Source organism: Larimichthys crocea, chromosome XX (assembly GCF_000972845.2).
Source record: "Larimichthys crocea isolate SSNF chromosome XX, L_crocea_2.0, whole genome shotgun sequence".
Classification (NCBI taxonomy): domain Eukaryota; kingdom Metazoa; phylum Chordata; class Actinopteri; family Sciaenidae; genus Larimichthys; species Larimichthys crocea.
Genome location: NC_040030.1, coordinates 526,177 through 540,362, shown reverse-complemented (window position 1 = coordinate 540,362; position 14,186 = coordinate 526,177). Strand labels below are relative to the sequence as shown.

The window sequence follows — 14,186 nt, the reverse complement described above, 5'->3', positions numbered from 1 at the left end:
AGATGCTTTGGTGTCCAGGGAGACGAGAGAGGAGTGTTAAGCATTGTCAGAGCATTTTAAAATAGAAGGATACAAGTGTGTGTGTGTGGGTTTAGGTGTGTTGGTGTGTCCTTTTGATTGGGCACATATGTGCAGCCCTGCTGTTGCGGGATTACAAAAGCATCTCAAAATACCTTTTAATCCTGCCTGTCTCCACACACACACACACACACACACACCCAACACACAACATACTGCAGGCAGCGAGCAGGTGCAGCTCTTTCTCTGCAGTATATTGTGTGTGTCAGAGATTGTTTGTAGCTGTGGCACTCAGGTTTTATGTCAACGGAGTAGATTGACTCTTCTTAGTCGCACCTGAGCCAAGATAAGTTTAAGATTTAGTCTGCAGGAGGAGTATTTACTGACTGTCTCAGTGTTTTTGTACTTTTGATGTAGAGACCTCCATCTTTCCTAACATCCTCTCCCTGCTCGTTTCCTTTATTCCTATGACATTTGTTTGAGTAACAAAACTCTGACACCAAACTCATTATATTTACTGAAGCGGCTGCTGAGACGTGAAAACGAAGCACGATGAGGCAAGGAACTGATTTTAAAAACATATTCAAAAGAGGAAATGCTGCGGTAAACATCCATCAGTCTACAAACTTAACAGTGTGACAATACAACACTGTTATTTCTAGGTTTATTAATCCCTCACAGTTGTTTGGAAGAAATATTTTGTGATAACTCTGTTGGCAGAGGTTCATCTCACCTGGTGACTTGTTTAAAACTTGTCTGACTGCTCTTTCATTCTTTAAATTCTCTGCAGAGTTTTCTTACTGACAGAAACGACGACTAAAGCTCCATAAATGAAGACCCAACCTGTTATAAATCAGAGGCAAAAGGAACAACGTCAGTGTACATACAGTGTGGACAGTCAGTTGAACTAAGCCATGTAATCTGCTGCACTGCTCTGTATTAGAGCGAGAATTAAAAGACCTGAAACCAAAACCTGATAAATCAGACTTTATATATTTGAATTATTAACTTAAAGTTAATAATTAATAAGAGTTCAGTATTAAAAATGGTTGAGTAAGTGTGCACATGCTGCTTATAATTGAGTTTTTTTAAAGATTATGCTAAGATTTGACTAATCATCTTCCCCTGAATGGGGAAACCTATAGTGCAAATTAATAAGTGATTAACAATGATTTTAATATATCAAGTAATATATCTAACAATTGGTGGTTACAACAAGCCAAATGAGCATTTCCTTGCATTTCTTCACTGTAAACGGAGTGTGCAGTTTTAAAACATGTCTGCCGTTTAAGCTGCTTTGTGCCCTGAATTCCCCCCTGAACCCAAACTAATTTAAAGGGCCGTGTCAGGTACTTGAGATTGTGATAATGGAAAGACATTATGATTCTATCAGCCTGCTTTTAATATCACAAGTCTCCTGGTAAAATCTGTCAGCTGTCTCAAGAATAATTTACTGTCATAATCTCTCTCGCTCTATGAAGCTTCGGGGCTTGTTTGGTAATGTCTGAAAAAAATGCACTGGCATTGAAAACCTCGATGTTAAAAACCTTTTATACTGTCAGTTTTTGATTGGAAGGAAAGGCCTGATTCTTATTTGAGTATTTGAAATTATATAATAACATTAGTCAGACAAAAACCTTTAATTGAGGGATGTAGAGTCAATACAGCAAAAAAAAAGAGGCAAATTCTGCATATGAGCATAAATAAGTTGGTGAAAATACATTAATTACATCTATAATAATGCTTCTAAAAGTCTTGATTGTTTGGATTCTTTGTTATTGTTTGAGTGTGTCGAGTGCAGATGAATGGACCCCTCATACAGTATACATATTCATTTCCCTGCAGTGCAGTGAGCTGCAGATACATCCTGCATAAATCCACATGGTGGTGCTGCTGCCTCTCAGTTCACTCGGGGCCGACTCGTCCTGACGCGAGTAAAGTACAAAACAACTGCATCAAGGCTGCAAATTGCTCTCATTTCAAGTGAGTCCTCAGAGAGCCCAGAGCGAAGCAATTAGAAATGGATTTCGTTTTGGAAAAAGCCACGTTCGCGGCGGTGGAGTGCAGATAGTTTCCGGTCCTCAAGGAACAATTCCCTTAATGTTTTCTAGATGAGTGGGCCCTGATATCGCCGAGGAGGGTGCCTCCAAATGTGTGTTTGTGTGTGAGTGAGAGCGTCCTTGGGTTACCTGTGTTCGGTGCTGAAAATGGAAAGCATTTGATTTCTGGTCTTCCACCTGTTCCTGCAGATCAGCCGATAGCTGCATATCGGTAAATCGTCAGCAGTTCTCCTCTCATATTGTTTAATTTGTCTAATTTCTGAAGGAGATAAACTACAGCATTTCACAAAAGGCTTTAACAAGTTATCGTGATAAAGTTCTGTTCATTGATTTGAAAAATACCTTCAGTGGTCCATGTTCCCAACAGGTTGAGTTTAGAGACACACAGGCAACTTTCAGAGATGTAACTATCTGGTATTCCACGATATAAAAGCAAAGACGAGAGAATGGCTAGAAAAGTCAGCAAAATCTTTGTAGAATATATTGTTTGTATTATTTTTAAAAGTAGAAGTATTCAGATATTCCACTTGGAGATCAGCAATGTGAAAACAAGTAAAAGTTCAAAAGTACATAAGTCTAAGCATCAAAATGTACTTAAAATATCAAAAGTATTCATTTAAAATGTGGTAGCCAGACATGGTAGAGCAAAATATACTACCTTACATACTCTTGTGTAGTTCAATCTATTATATTATTATTATATATTTTATAAACTGATCATAAGTTTGTATGTAAAAAGTAACCATAGCTGTCAGATGAATGTAGTGGAATAAAAACTACTGTACTTCCTGCTGAAATGCGTGAAACTGAAAGTATAAAGTCACATACAGTTGAAATACTCCCAGTACATGAGTAAATGTACTCAATTACTTTCCCCTACCGTAGTTACTATCCTTCCCGGCCATCATTGCAGCCCGTCAGATTATCAGATTCATCATCATCTTGGCCTATCACAGTTAAGTAAATCTTTAGTTCTTCATGCCTGTCTCTTGCATGTGAAGGCCTGTCAGTGTGCGCTCACTGTGAGTGGGGAATGCGGGGACAAGTCAGGCCCTGTAGGTGAATCACACAATTATTACAACATGTTGTTTCAGGAGGTACACACACACACACACACACACTAAAAAGTGACTAACTGTCTGTGTGTAACTGTACAATGGGTCCAAAATAAATTGAGGACAGTCATGAGAGTTCATCCTTTCTTCTACTGCTTGTACTCCGTTGCCATGACGGCTACTAGTTACCATAGAGACTAGAGATATGTGCTCCTGGTATAAATGAAATGTGTTTGTGTGTGTGTGTGTGTGTGTGTGTGTACTGGATTGCCTTTTCCTAACACTACTCCCCATACACTGAATTTGTGTGTCATGTTCCCGTGCTTACCACCTCCTTTGTCACCTCTCCAAATGGACAGATTGTCTCACATCCAAGTGCCAGATGGTTCCTGCCTTCGTTAGACACTGCAGGATTAAACCCTATATATCAGTACCTACACACACACATGCATCCATACCTCCGTTATGACTTTTCACACCAGAGAGACGTCTGCCTGTGTGTTAAGCTATGTAACGCGTGTGTATTGTGCCGTAGGTGTTCATGCGTGTCCGATGTGTTCAAATAAGTGAGGATGCAGTACGTTCACATACAGTATGTGTGAAAAGGGAGTGAGTTGTAGCTTTCATGTGGGTGGATTTGCCTCAGGACTGCAGTGTACTTCATCGTCCCTGCCTGCCGATATATCGCACTCCCGCATCCTTATTTGGCCTTCACACTTCCCTGTTGTAGCGTTCACCGTGCCGGAGCTAGTGTGGGAGGTGTCAGGAGAGAATGTGTGTGACCCCCTTCCGAGTGACCTTCAACCTGTAGCTGCTGTGGAGCTGCAGCTGCCGGTCTGCCGCTTCACAATCAGCATCCTCGCTTGGTGGATCAAAACAGGAATGGATTAACGCTCTGCAGATGTTTTCACATGATCGGTGTTTAGTGATGTCACTTCTTTCCTTATAGGTTATTTTTGGGTTCGATTGGCAGGCAGCACTCGAGTCCATTTAGTGTTTTTTTTTAGAAACTTTTAATTATACAACTTCATCCTCATCTGCTGCTTCCAAAGTCAGCGATAAACCTCAACTAAACAACTGAGCCAACATGGATTAAAAGTCTTTAACGTGGTTGGAAAAATTGGACATTTAACCATTAACGATGGAGATCATGACATGAAAATGACCTTTGAAGCACATCAAGTTGTCACTTATAGTTGTATATAATAATATAAACGTGATATTTTCTCACAGAGGAGACAAGAGGAACGGAGTCATGCACTATTTTTGGTTTTTATCCTACTGCGTCACATAAGTAGACTCTTGTAAAAGACAGAAATAGTCCGAATGACGTCAAGCTTTGTGGATAGGATTTCATTTATGTGACACACATGTGAATATATATATACACTCTCTCACATAAACACATTCTCATGTTTAATATAATGCACCGAACACGGTCGCACACAAGCGAAGGTGCCGTTCCAGTTGTGTCCTGTAGTCAGCTGAGTCAAACATGCTCAGTTTACTTACCCGGATAAGGATATTTGGTTAAAACATCCTGCATGTATTCATATAGGTAGTCATATGTTACACAAGTGTGCTGAAGGTGACCGTGATGACGTAGCTTTGAGGTACATGAGGCCTAAAGGAACATTTCACAAGAGTAACTGAGATCAGATAAACCAGAGTTTTTCTGCTCTGAGCTATTTCCTGACAAATGTCTAAACTTGTCTGCGTCTGTAGGTGAACAGATTTTAAAGTGAACGTGATGTGTAAGGGTCTATTTCATAATGTTAGGCGACTTCCAGGTCTTGGATGGGCATCGAACTCTTTTGAGGTTGGTGGCTTCAGGTTTAGGGCTCTGACCATGAACTGCTGCGTCCCTGATTCATATCTAGAATCGCTCTCTTCCCTCATTTACTTTATTCTGTACGCTGTTGGCTGACTAGGAAAGGTATAAAATGTTCCAGAAATCACTCTCCCAGTTGTATCATCATCGTTAATATCTGCTTCTTTGATAAATTATCAAAGGTACAAGCTTGTGCACATAGAAACGTGTGGAGAACAGTGGAGCGATGATTCCCGGTGAGCGTTTGCCGAGCAGTCGCATTTTGTAGAAACACTGAGAGGTTTAAATCAAGCTTACTTTTAGATTTTGGGTCAGTTTTGGATGAATTGAGCATCCATGATGCTGTGTTTTGTGCCAAATTGCAACAACAGTGTGTTTTCTTTCACACCTCTGATTGGTTTCTTCTCCATAGCAACAGTGGCTAAGGCTAATCAGCACTGTATTTAGAGCCTTTGGGTACACCTGACTCATCATTACGTATTTTGGAAAAAGGCTTGTTCTAATTCATAGAAGAGAACTGATATACACTCATGTCTGTACAGTAAAAATAAAACGACAGCCAGCATCCGTGTCGCTTAGCACAAAGACTGGAAACAGGCGGAGACAATTCTTTCAAATAGGAAAAGTTTCAGACCCTGTTTTTACACTTAGAAATATTGGGATGAAGATACTGCTGCTGCTGCTGAACTGTCTCAACTCACGCTGCACACAAACACACACATTTACACTCCCTGTGAGCCAGCACGAGCTTGTCTCTGTACGGGCCCAGCATCTCCATAGTGACGAGATGGGAGAGGAGGAGGAGGAGGAGGTGGAGAAAGAAGAGGAGGAGGAGGGGGGAATGTAAACTGGGTAGAAAGAGAGAGTGTGTGTGTGTAGAGAGAGAGAGAGAGAGAGAGAGAGAGCGCTCAGGCAGAGACATGTAGGAGATGTAGTCTGGCTGCCGCAAGCTGAAGAAAGAGGAGGAGTTGGTGAGCGCTGGAAATCTGCAGAGTGAGAGTGAGAGAAAGGGAGACAAAAGCTGGTGGTGAGGAGGCGAGGAGTAAAGCTAGGAAAGCTCGCTTTAAAGACAGAAGAAGAAAAAGAAGGAGGAGGAGGAGGAGGAGGAAGGAAGGAAGACACAGTTGTCCTGGACAGCAGGAAAGCAAAGGAGCAGAAGTGTGAGAGGAGAAAACACAGCGCTGAAGACAAGCTTTCATTTGGATTAAGTCCAGTCTTCAGGAGAGAGGTAGGTAACCCTGCGGGGGGATGAGACAGGGAGTGACTGATGAAGAGGAATATATCTGAATATCTGTTTTGTTAAAAAAAAAAAAGGAATAGAAAGAGAGAGAACAAGATATGATGATGAGCTCATTGATCCTTTTGTTCTTCGCTCGCTGTTTTATTTATGCATCGTTCATCTCCGTGCTCGGCGAGGCTGAGGTGATTACAACATAGCAAACGCTTCCAAGGCGCTCAATCAAAACTGCTGACTGGGCTAATTTACTGGCTGTGTGCACGTGTGTGTGTGTGTGTGTGTGTGTGTGTGTGTGTGTGTGTGTGCGTGCGGGAGTTTGAGATAAATGTTTTTGTGCATCTTGTGTGTGGGAGGTGTACGTCCTCAAGCCACCTGAGAGAACGAGTTCAGCATTGAACCGACCGTGTTTGGATTAAACTTTAAGTTTGCTGCAAACTCTCATTATCATAACACAACAGATGATGTGGAATCATGTTACTTTTCTTAGCCGCGTGAGAATTACTCGGATGTTTTCTTGACATTGTGTACTGAGTGCATTTGTGGTTATCTTGTACTTGATTCCAGCCAGAACTTGGACCGACTTTCTCACATTTGTAAATGTCACAAGACTTTCAGAAAGCCAAGTTAAATCCATGTCAGTCGAGTAAAGCAGAGAGAGAGAGAGAGAGAGAGAAAAGCTATTACTACTACTACAGTTACATTCAAATCCAACTGCTGCCCTAATTTGTGTCCTGTCTTCATTTGCATGCGCTAACGTACTCTTAGAAGATGGCAAGAATCTGGGACGAGACCAAGAAAGAATATAGCTGCTTAAGAGGAGGGGGTGTTGTGGTTAGTTTGTGAGAGTCTAAGCAGGGATGAAACTATCAACAAGGAAGGCTAATCCACTGTCTCATAATGACTGTTTTCATCTTTTTAATCCCAGCTCTACTTTGTTTCTGTGCCGTGACATTTTAAAGAAACATCGCTGATTACCAAATTACTTGACCTCAGCTTCAGCTGCAGGTGTCCCGGCTCAAAGTTGCCCCAAAAAAATCCACTGGCAACCCAACAGTCAAACGGGCAAGATGATAAACTAATGTTTTCTAGCCTGTACGGGCTTGTTTTCCAACAACGATAAAGGGAAACAAGGCGACAGTGTTGGTGAAAGGAAAGTAAGTGAGGACCTTGCGGGAGGTAAACAGAGGGAAAGTATGAGGCAGGTCCCGGCAGGACGACGTAATGACAAGCATTTTGTCTTCTACCAGCTGTTGAAGAACAGACAAAGATTGAGCTGGAAATGCCAGATGCTTTTTTTTTTTTTTTTACCTCAGACGCCACTCGATCAATCATCATCTCGCCCTCCTGTTCATCGAATCGTCAGCGCGGCGAGTCACAGCAATAGATTTCCCTTCAGTGACCGGCATTAGTCAGTAGGGCTGTACAGAGAAACCACAGCGTGATGAATGACGCTGTGAGACACACTGTGGCTTTGAATACAGTAACCGGTGTATTGATGCGAACGCTTCAATTCTGAATACCATTCTGGTGACACTAGCAGTATTATAAAAACTGGTTTCATCTTTACCGTATCGTCCAGGAATAATTCATCAACGCGAGAAGAGTTGAAGTGTTGACATCTTATTTTGGGACTGAACTGGGCCGCAAAACAGAAACACAGACTGTCGCCATGGGCAGGTTAATCGAGGCGGCCCGAGGCTTAAAGTCTTAATTCTGCTGTATGTGTGTGCAGGTTGTGTATGTGTGTATAAATATAAAAGAGCGACATGGTGAATAAGCTGAAAGCACGAAGGAGGCAGCATCATGTTTTAGTTTGGACGCCACAGCGTCAACCTCACTATCGGTGGTTTGTGATATGTGGCCACATGTACACTGCTGCTCTGAGGTGTCCATATCTGATAAGTTTAACACATTACACATTACTAAATATCTAACTGTTCACTACTCTAATATATAACTGGTCTAGATTAAAGAGTAGTAGCGGTACTGTGAAATATGGCTTCATCAAAATTCTGTTTAACAGCAGTGTAAGCTGGGATTTTAAGTTCATTTTAACAAAAATAAACACAATACACCTACTTAGATTTACAAAGGATTGGCAGCTAACCCTGTAAACTCATTTCTGCAGAGGCTACAATGACTTTCTGTTTACGTGGTTGATGGCTTTTGATTGGACAACGCTACAGATGTTTCATAGAAACCACTTTACACGGTTTAGTTTTCATTATGCGACCTTTTTGTATTACTCATCTGAAAATAGCAACTACTACTATACAATTCAGGATGAATTTCTGAATCACTGGTGCGACAGAAACACTCCATAGCTCATTGGCTGACCTCCTTTTGCTGTAAATGGCGACGATAATGTAAATGTCAGGAGCGAATAGGCACCTGACACGCCACTGACTCATCCTGAAATCTTTACTTCCAATGCTGGAAACGTGCTCTGCTTCCACGACGGCGTGCACAGCATGGTCCCGTCCGCTGTCTCTCAGCAGAGAGCTCACGGATGCACATATGGCTGCTACAAGCATCCTGTTGACCTGATCTTGTATCTGTTGCCTTTTTTACCCCCGTGAATAGCATCTGTATGTTCCACACCTCACTGGCTGTGACCTCGAGCAGCTGTTGTACGTGAGCCCTACTGTACCTCCTTACAATAATGTAAACATCACTCCACTCGGCTGTGTCTCTGTTGCTATGTCAACGCTAACTGGGTTATGTCATCATGCAGGCTTCACGGGTCACACACAGGTTTATATACACGTGATCGACCAAGGACCTTGCCTTTGGAAAAAAATCTAATTTAAGCATCCGGACTTGTCATAAAACGTGACATGTAGCCTCAATGATTAAAGAAATGTTTAAATGTTCCAACATAAATCGCTTTGTGAGTTTTATTCCTTTATTTCTGTCATAAAATCTAAACCTCTCTACATTTTTTTAGCATTCCGACACTTGTGTTTTTACACTTGAACTCGAAATGACCAGAGGCACCCACACCCAGATAGTATTGCAGACATAAACACACACACCGGTGCCTCAGGAAAGCTCGTGCTCCTCTGCAGTGTGAAAATGAGTTCCATCTTTGGGGCTCTGAAGTATTTATTAACCCATAAAAATATCACACACCATTTACTCTCTGCTCATATTGAGAATTCAATTCATGAGTGTTCCTCTGTGTGGTAAAGAGCGAGTGTGTGTGTGTGTGTGCCTGCAGAAAACAAGATCTTGTTTCATCCTTGATCCTGCAGCATTTGGCAGTGTTTGCGCACACACACACACACACACACACACAGCCCGTGCTTCCAGTCATAGTTACAGTTCTCTTGCTATTAATGGAGATATATCTGTCTCCATGTAGGCGGGATTATTAACAGCCAACACTCATTGGCTGCCTGTTCTCTCAGCTCTGAAACGAGCTTTCTTATTGGTCCCCGTTGGACATCATTTTCAGCACATCACCCTTTAGCTGCAACTCCCCTCCACTCACTGGGTTGCTAGGCAACCAGTGGTCTCTGGTTTCCCTCCAGTGTTCCCCCCACCCCCCCCACAATGTGGTGTGTGTGTGTGCATGAATATGTGTGTGTGTGTGGCTGTGGATGAAGCTGAAACCTGGACTTGACTGTCATGAACCCGGCCTAGCTCACAGTTTCTGGTTCCCTTCTGAGGGTAATGTGTGTTTGAGAGAGTGTGTGTGTGTGTGTGTGTGATCTATTGAGAGTCCAGGCAAATCGATACTCATCGTTCTGGCCGAAAGGCTCCACCTCCAAACAACACACACATTGAGCGAGGGATGGAGAGACGAGGAAGGAAGGTGGCTGGCTGTGATTAAGTATTCAGGTTCTGAAAAACGTCGATAATCAGGGTTAAAAATTAGCCAAGCCTCGCTGCTGTAAATGTCTGTGCTTTCACACTCACCAGCCGAGCCACATTACATCAATGCTTTTCTATAACAAACCCTCATCGATTGCAAGATGGGAGCTAGTTTTGACTTCTGTCCTCCTTGCTATCCTATCTCAGCTGACAGATTTAGTGCCACAGCTTGGCCACGATTATCAGCTAATGTTTATTCTCAAATGTATATCGATTGCACGAAGCCACAACAACACAATGAGACTGTAATAATTATACTACTCAAGGGCGGTTTCCACGATTTTTAGAAATACTCCGAGTCCAAATACCCTCAGCACTTAAAAAAAACTTTTGACCAACCAAACTCAAAGTATTTAAGGGAATCGTTCTGGTGCTGTAACTTCCTGAAGTCTCCACTGGTTGCTTGGCAACTGCTCCCAGCCAAATAATAGTCCACCATCAAATTGTGCATTGTTATCTTTACACATCTGTACCTTCGGACAGCCAGGCCAGCTGCTTCCACCTTGTTTTCCAGTCTTTGTGCTGAGCTAAGTTAACCAGCTGCTGCCTCCAGATACATATTTAACAGTACACAATAACATTCCCATAACTATAAAAGTCTTAAATGATAACTACAGCCCTGTGCTCGAATACCAAATCCACCACAAGTTGATTTTTTACGATATTTAGTCTAGAAAATTGCAGATTCTCATAAATATCCCAGTGGACAGGACCTTAATGACCCCACAGTCCTGTACTAACCCTCTAAGATATCACTGAGACGGACATGAACTATTCGCCGATCAATATTGCCATACAATTGGCCTGTCTGACCCGGGCAATTTAAGTAACCGTACACCAGTGATTCTTGGATCTGGAAAAATCAATGCAGGACTCTTCAAAAGGGTAAAACCCCAATCGCGCCATTAGCAGATGGCGCTGTTGGGGCATCTGGGGTCTGTTGATATCAGAGAGGTCACAACCTCGTAGTCTACAGGGGGAGAGGCGATTGATCATATTGACATGATGAGCCTGGAGACGGGAGATACACAAAGATGGACCAATCACGCGCAGTTGCTAAGGCTGAAGAGAAGACGCTCCTTTTGAGTGCAACTGCAGAGCTTCTTTTATTAGGCTGAATCACACTATCTATTCCCTCTGACGGTCTTTTTTCTTTTCTTGTCACCTCTCTTTCTAACATCTGGATCTAGTGAGGACAAAGTGGGTAGGAAAGCAGAGACAAGAGCAGATGATGAGAGGTAATTCGAGGTCAGGGGGAAATCGGAATATGGACAGAGAGTGAAACAGGATACGAGGGCGATGAAAGGGATATTTAGGCAAGTCGATGTCGGAGCGGGGAGGCTGCTGAAAGCATTTTCAGTCCTTCTTTCGCCATCATTAAAACTATGTGCTAGCTTGAGCACAGACAGTGACAGGACTGTTGGTTTCCCTCGCTGGGTTTTATGCTCCAGTGAGCCGACCGGCTTCCAACCTCCCCTCCAGTAGGAAACAGAGAAAAGGTTTTTTGTCTCCCGTGTCCTGAATGAGAGAGGTCGTTGTTAATGTCCCCAATCACCGACTCGACCCTTATTGTTGCACTGGTTTCTTTGCAAAAAATATGTCATTAATGTCGCCATTGTTCTGTGGTCACGCTCTGTGTTTAAGGAGGTCAGTGCGTTCTTATGATGTTCTTGGAAGGTTTCAGTGATTTGATTTACAGCTGTTTGCACGTTTTATGAGCCGTTACTTGAAGGTGGAGCTGTTTACGGTCACGGATGTATAAATGGAAAGGGATCACGTTATTTGATTCATTCTTGTCGTGAGGTGACAGCAGGCTGAAAGCACACAGCTCCGTTAGCCGTATGTGTGGTGGCTAATCCGTTAATCAAGCCTGTTCAATCTGGGCTAACGGGACTGTTAACAGGATTAGTGCATTGATCGGCACACACACACACACACACACACTGATAAGACACAAACATAGCAGGCTCAGCCAGATACTGGAGGCAAACAGCGCCACAAATCACTTCATACTACGGTAATAAAATCAAGAGCAAAGGGTAAGTAACCCTCATTGGACGCTCTTGTCACTCAGTGACAGCCGTTTTTGTGCTGCAGAGAGAGACAGAGAGGGTTGATCTGAATAGAATGGAGCTTAAATGAATGTGTGGTTAGGACGATGGCGATGGATGGAAACGGAGGAGAAGCTGTGGTAGCTCAACACTTCTCCTGTCAGGATATACAGCTGCTATACATATAATTTAAATGCAAATGGGGTGATGCTGCAGTCAAGCATCACAGAGGGAGTGAGAGAGTGTGTGTGTGTCTGTGTTTTAACAATAATGGTCGGGTTGCATTCAAATTCTCACCCATTCAGGGATAACAATATAATCTTCTTCCCCAGCCTCTGAAACAGCTGTTTGTGTGTGTGTGTGTGTGTGTGTGTGTGTGTGTGAGAACGCAGCCACGTGCATGTGGATGTTATTTTATTTAATTTTTTTTTTTGGACGAGTGTGTGTGGGTGACTGCTGCGGCTCTGTGTTGCCATGGTGACGGTTGAACTTCAAGCTGAGGTTGAGGCTTCTACTGTAGTTGAAGTAGATGCTGTTGCATAAGGCGAAGTGTAACACACACACACACACACACACGCCGTGCAAAAGGCAATTTTCTGCGCTGCTTCTGGAGTCTGTGTGTGTGTGTTTGTATGAGATGAAACAGTAGCGTGAGCGCTGATTTCACTCCATCGCCCCTCAGGAGACAGACAGGGGGAGACACAGAGGCATGAGAATGAATATTTCATAACCTGTACTACATATAGCAAAAAATCTATATTATTCAGCTCATTTTGAGGACTTTATAGTTTAGACAAAAGGCGGCAGATAAACTAATCTCATCAAATTTGATCAAATCAGGTGTTAGGAGGAATAGATCTGCAACTTTTTTTAATTAAAGATTTATCTGTGGATTATTATCTCAGTAAATCAGCAAAAACTAGACTCAGACCTACAGTTCAAACGCCCAAAAATATTCACAAAAGACCATCTTTAGTTATTTCTTACTTTAATAGCTTAAACTGTTTAATTATCAAAATATCCAATACATTTTCTGTCTGTCAACTCACCGACTAACTGACTTATTTCAGCTCTAATTTTTATTGAATGATACTGACTCTTGCGGCTAAATAAAGTGAGACATTTAAAAGTTAAAAGCCTGATAATGAGAGAAACATCTACAGTAATCTGTAGTTTTGTCTTTGAGTCGAGTGTAAGTTTCTTTTCACTAGTGGATATTCTCATATCATATCTCTGTTCATGACGTTGGCACTTGTTTGTGGGAAGCGGGCATGTTTTAAAAGTTAAGAGTTCATAAAGACAAAAATCACATGATCTCAATGCACCAAATTCATTGAGCCAATGTCATGTTCAGCACAAAGAGACAGACAGTGTCAACGACATTGTGTCCATAAAGGACGGCGTCTAACAGAGAGAGAGATAGTGAGCTGTGAAAGCCAGAGGGGAGGAGGAAAGATGAGCGAGTGGAAATTGATGGAGGGAGCACAGGGCGGCCGTAATACACCAATTAGTTCCACTACCCGCTAGTCCCAGCTCTGCTCTGTTTCCCTTTGATCCGTCTAATTTTAACAATTAAAATACGTCGTTTCCATGCAGAGAAGATCAGCAGCGTAGGGTGAGGTTTAACCCGTTGGTCGCTACTATGGGTTTTTTTTAACATCCCACTATCTGTCTTTTTTCCTCATTCTCTGTGCTGGCATTTCTTTCTGAGCTTGCTTGATACATTATATATCAGTTGTTTACATGCAATTTGCATATGCTATTAATTCTGCTTGGTTTATTTATATTCTGTTTGTGTGTTTTTGCGCACACGCGCATAGAACCAAACCCCGTTCTCAGTGTTAGTTTGTATCTTTATGTTTCTCCTGCAGATGTGGGGCAGTAATTGGTGCAGGAGATGATAAAGTGTGTGTATGTCTGTGTGTGTGTGTGTGTTGCGCTGACTCAAAGCAAGACTGTTGGGAGAATCATTAGACTCGCGGCGAGGCCTCACATTGAGGCTAATTACCACCTTTTGCCCTGAAGACACACACATTCTCTCACACTTGCACATACCTT

General features: G+C 42.4%; 1 protein-coding gene across 6 annotated transcripts in view; it reads left to right on the top strand.

The window, feature by feature from the left end:
• Nucleotides 1-14,186, top strand: part of anks1b (ankyrin repeat and sterile alpha motif domain containing 1B) — a 214,512-nt gene that overhangs the window by 180,576 nt on the left and 19,750 nt on the right. The window contains exon 1 of one of the 6 annotated variants that reach the window (XM_019273151.2): nt 5,843-6,192. The exons of the other annotated variants lie outside the window; for them this stretch is intronic. The gene's annotated coding sequence lies outside the window, so the exon portion shown is untranslated. Of the gene's footprint in view, nt 1-5,842; nt 6,193-14,186 lie in introns of those variants that run through there. 6 annotated transcript variants of the gene reach the window in all.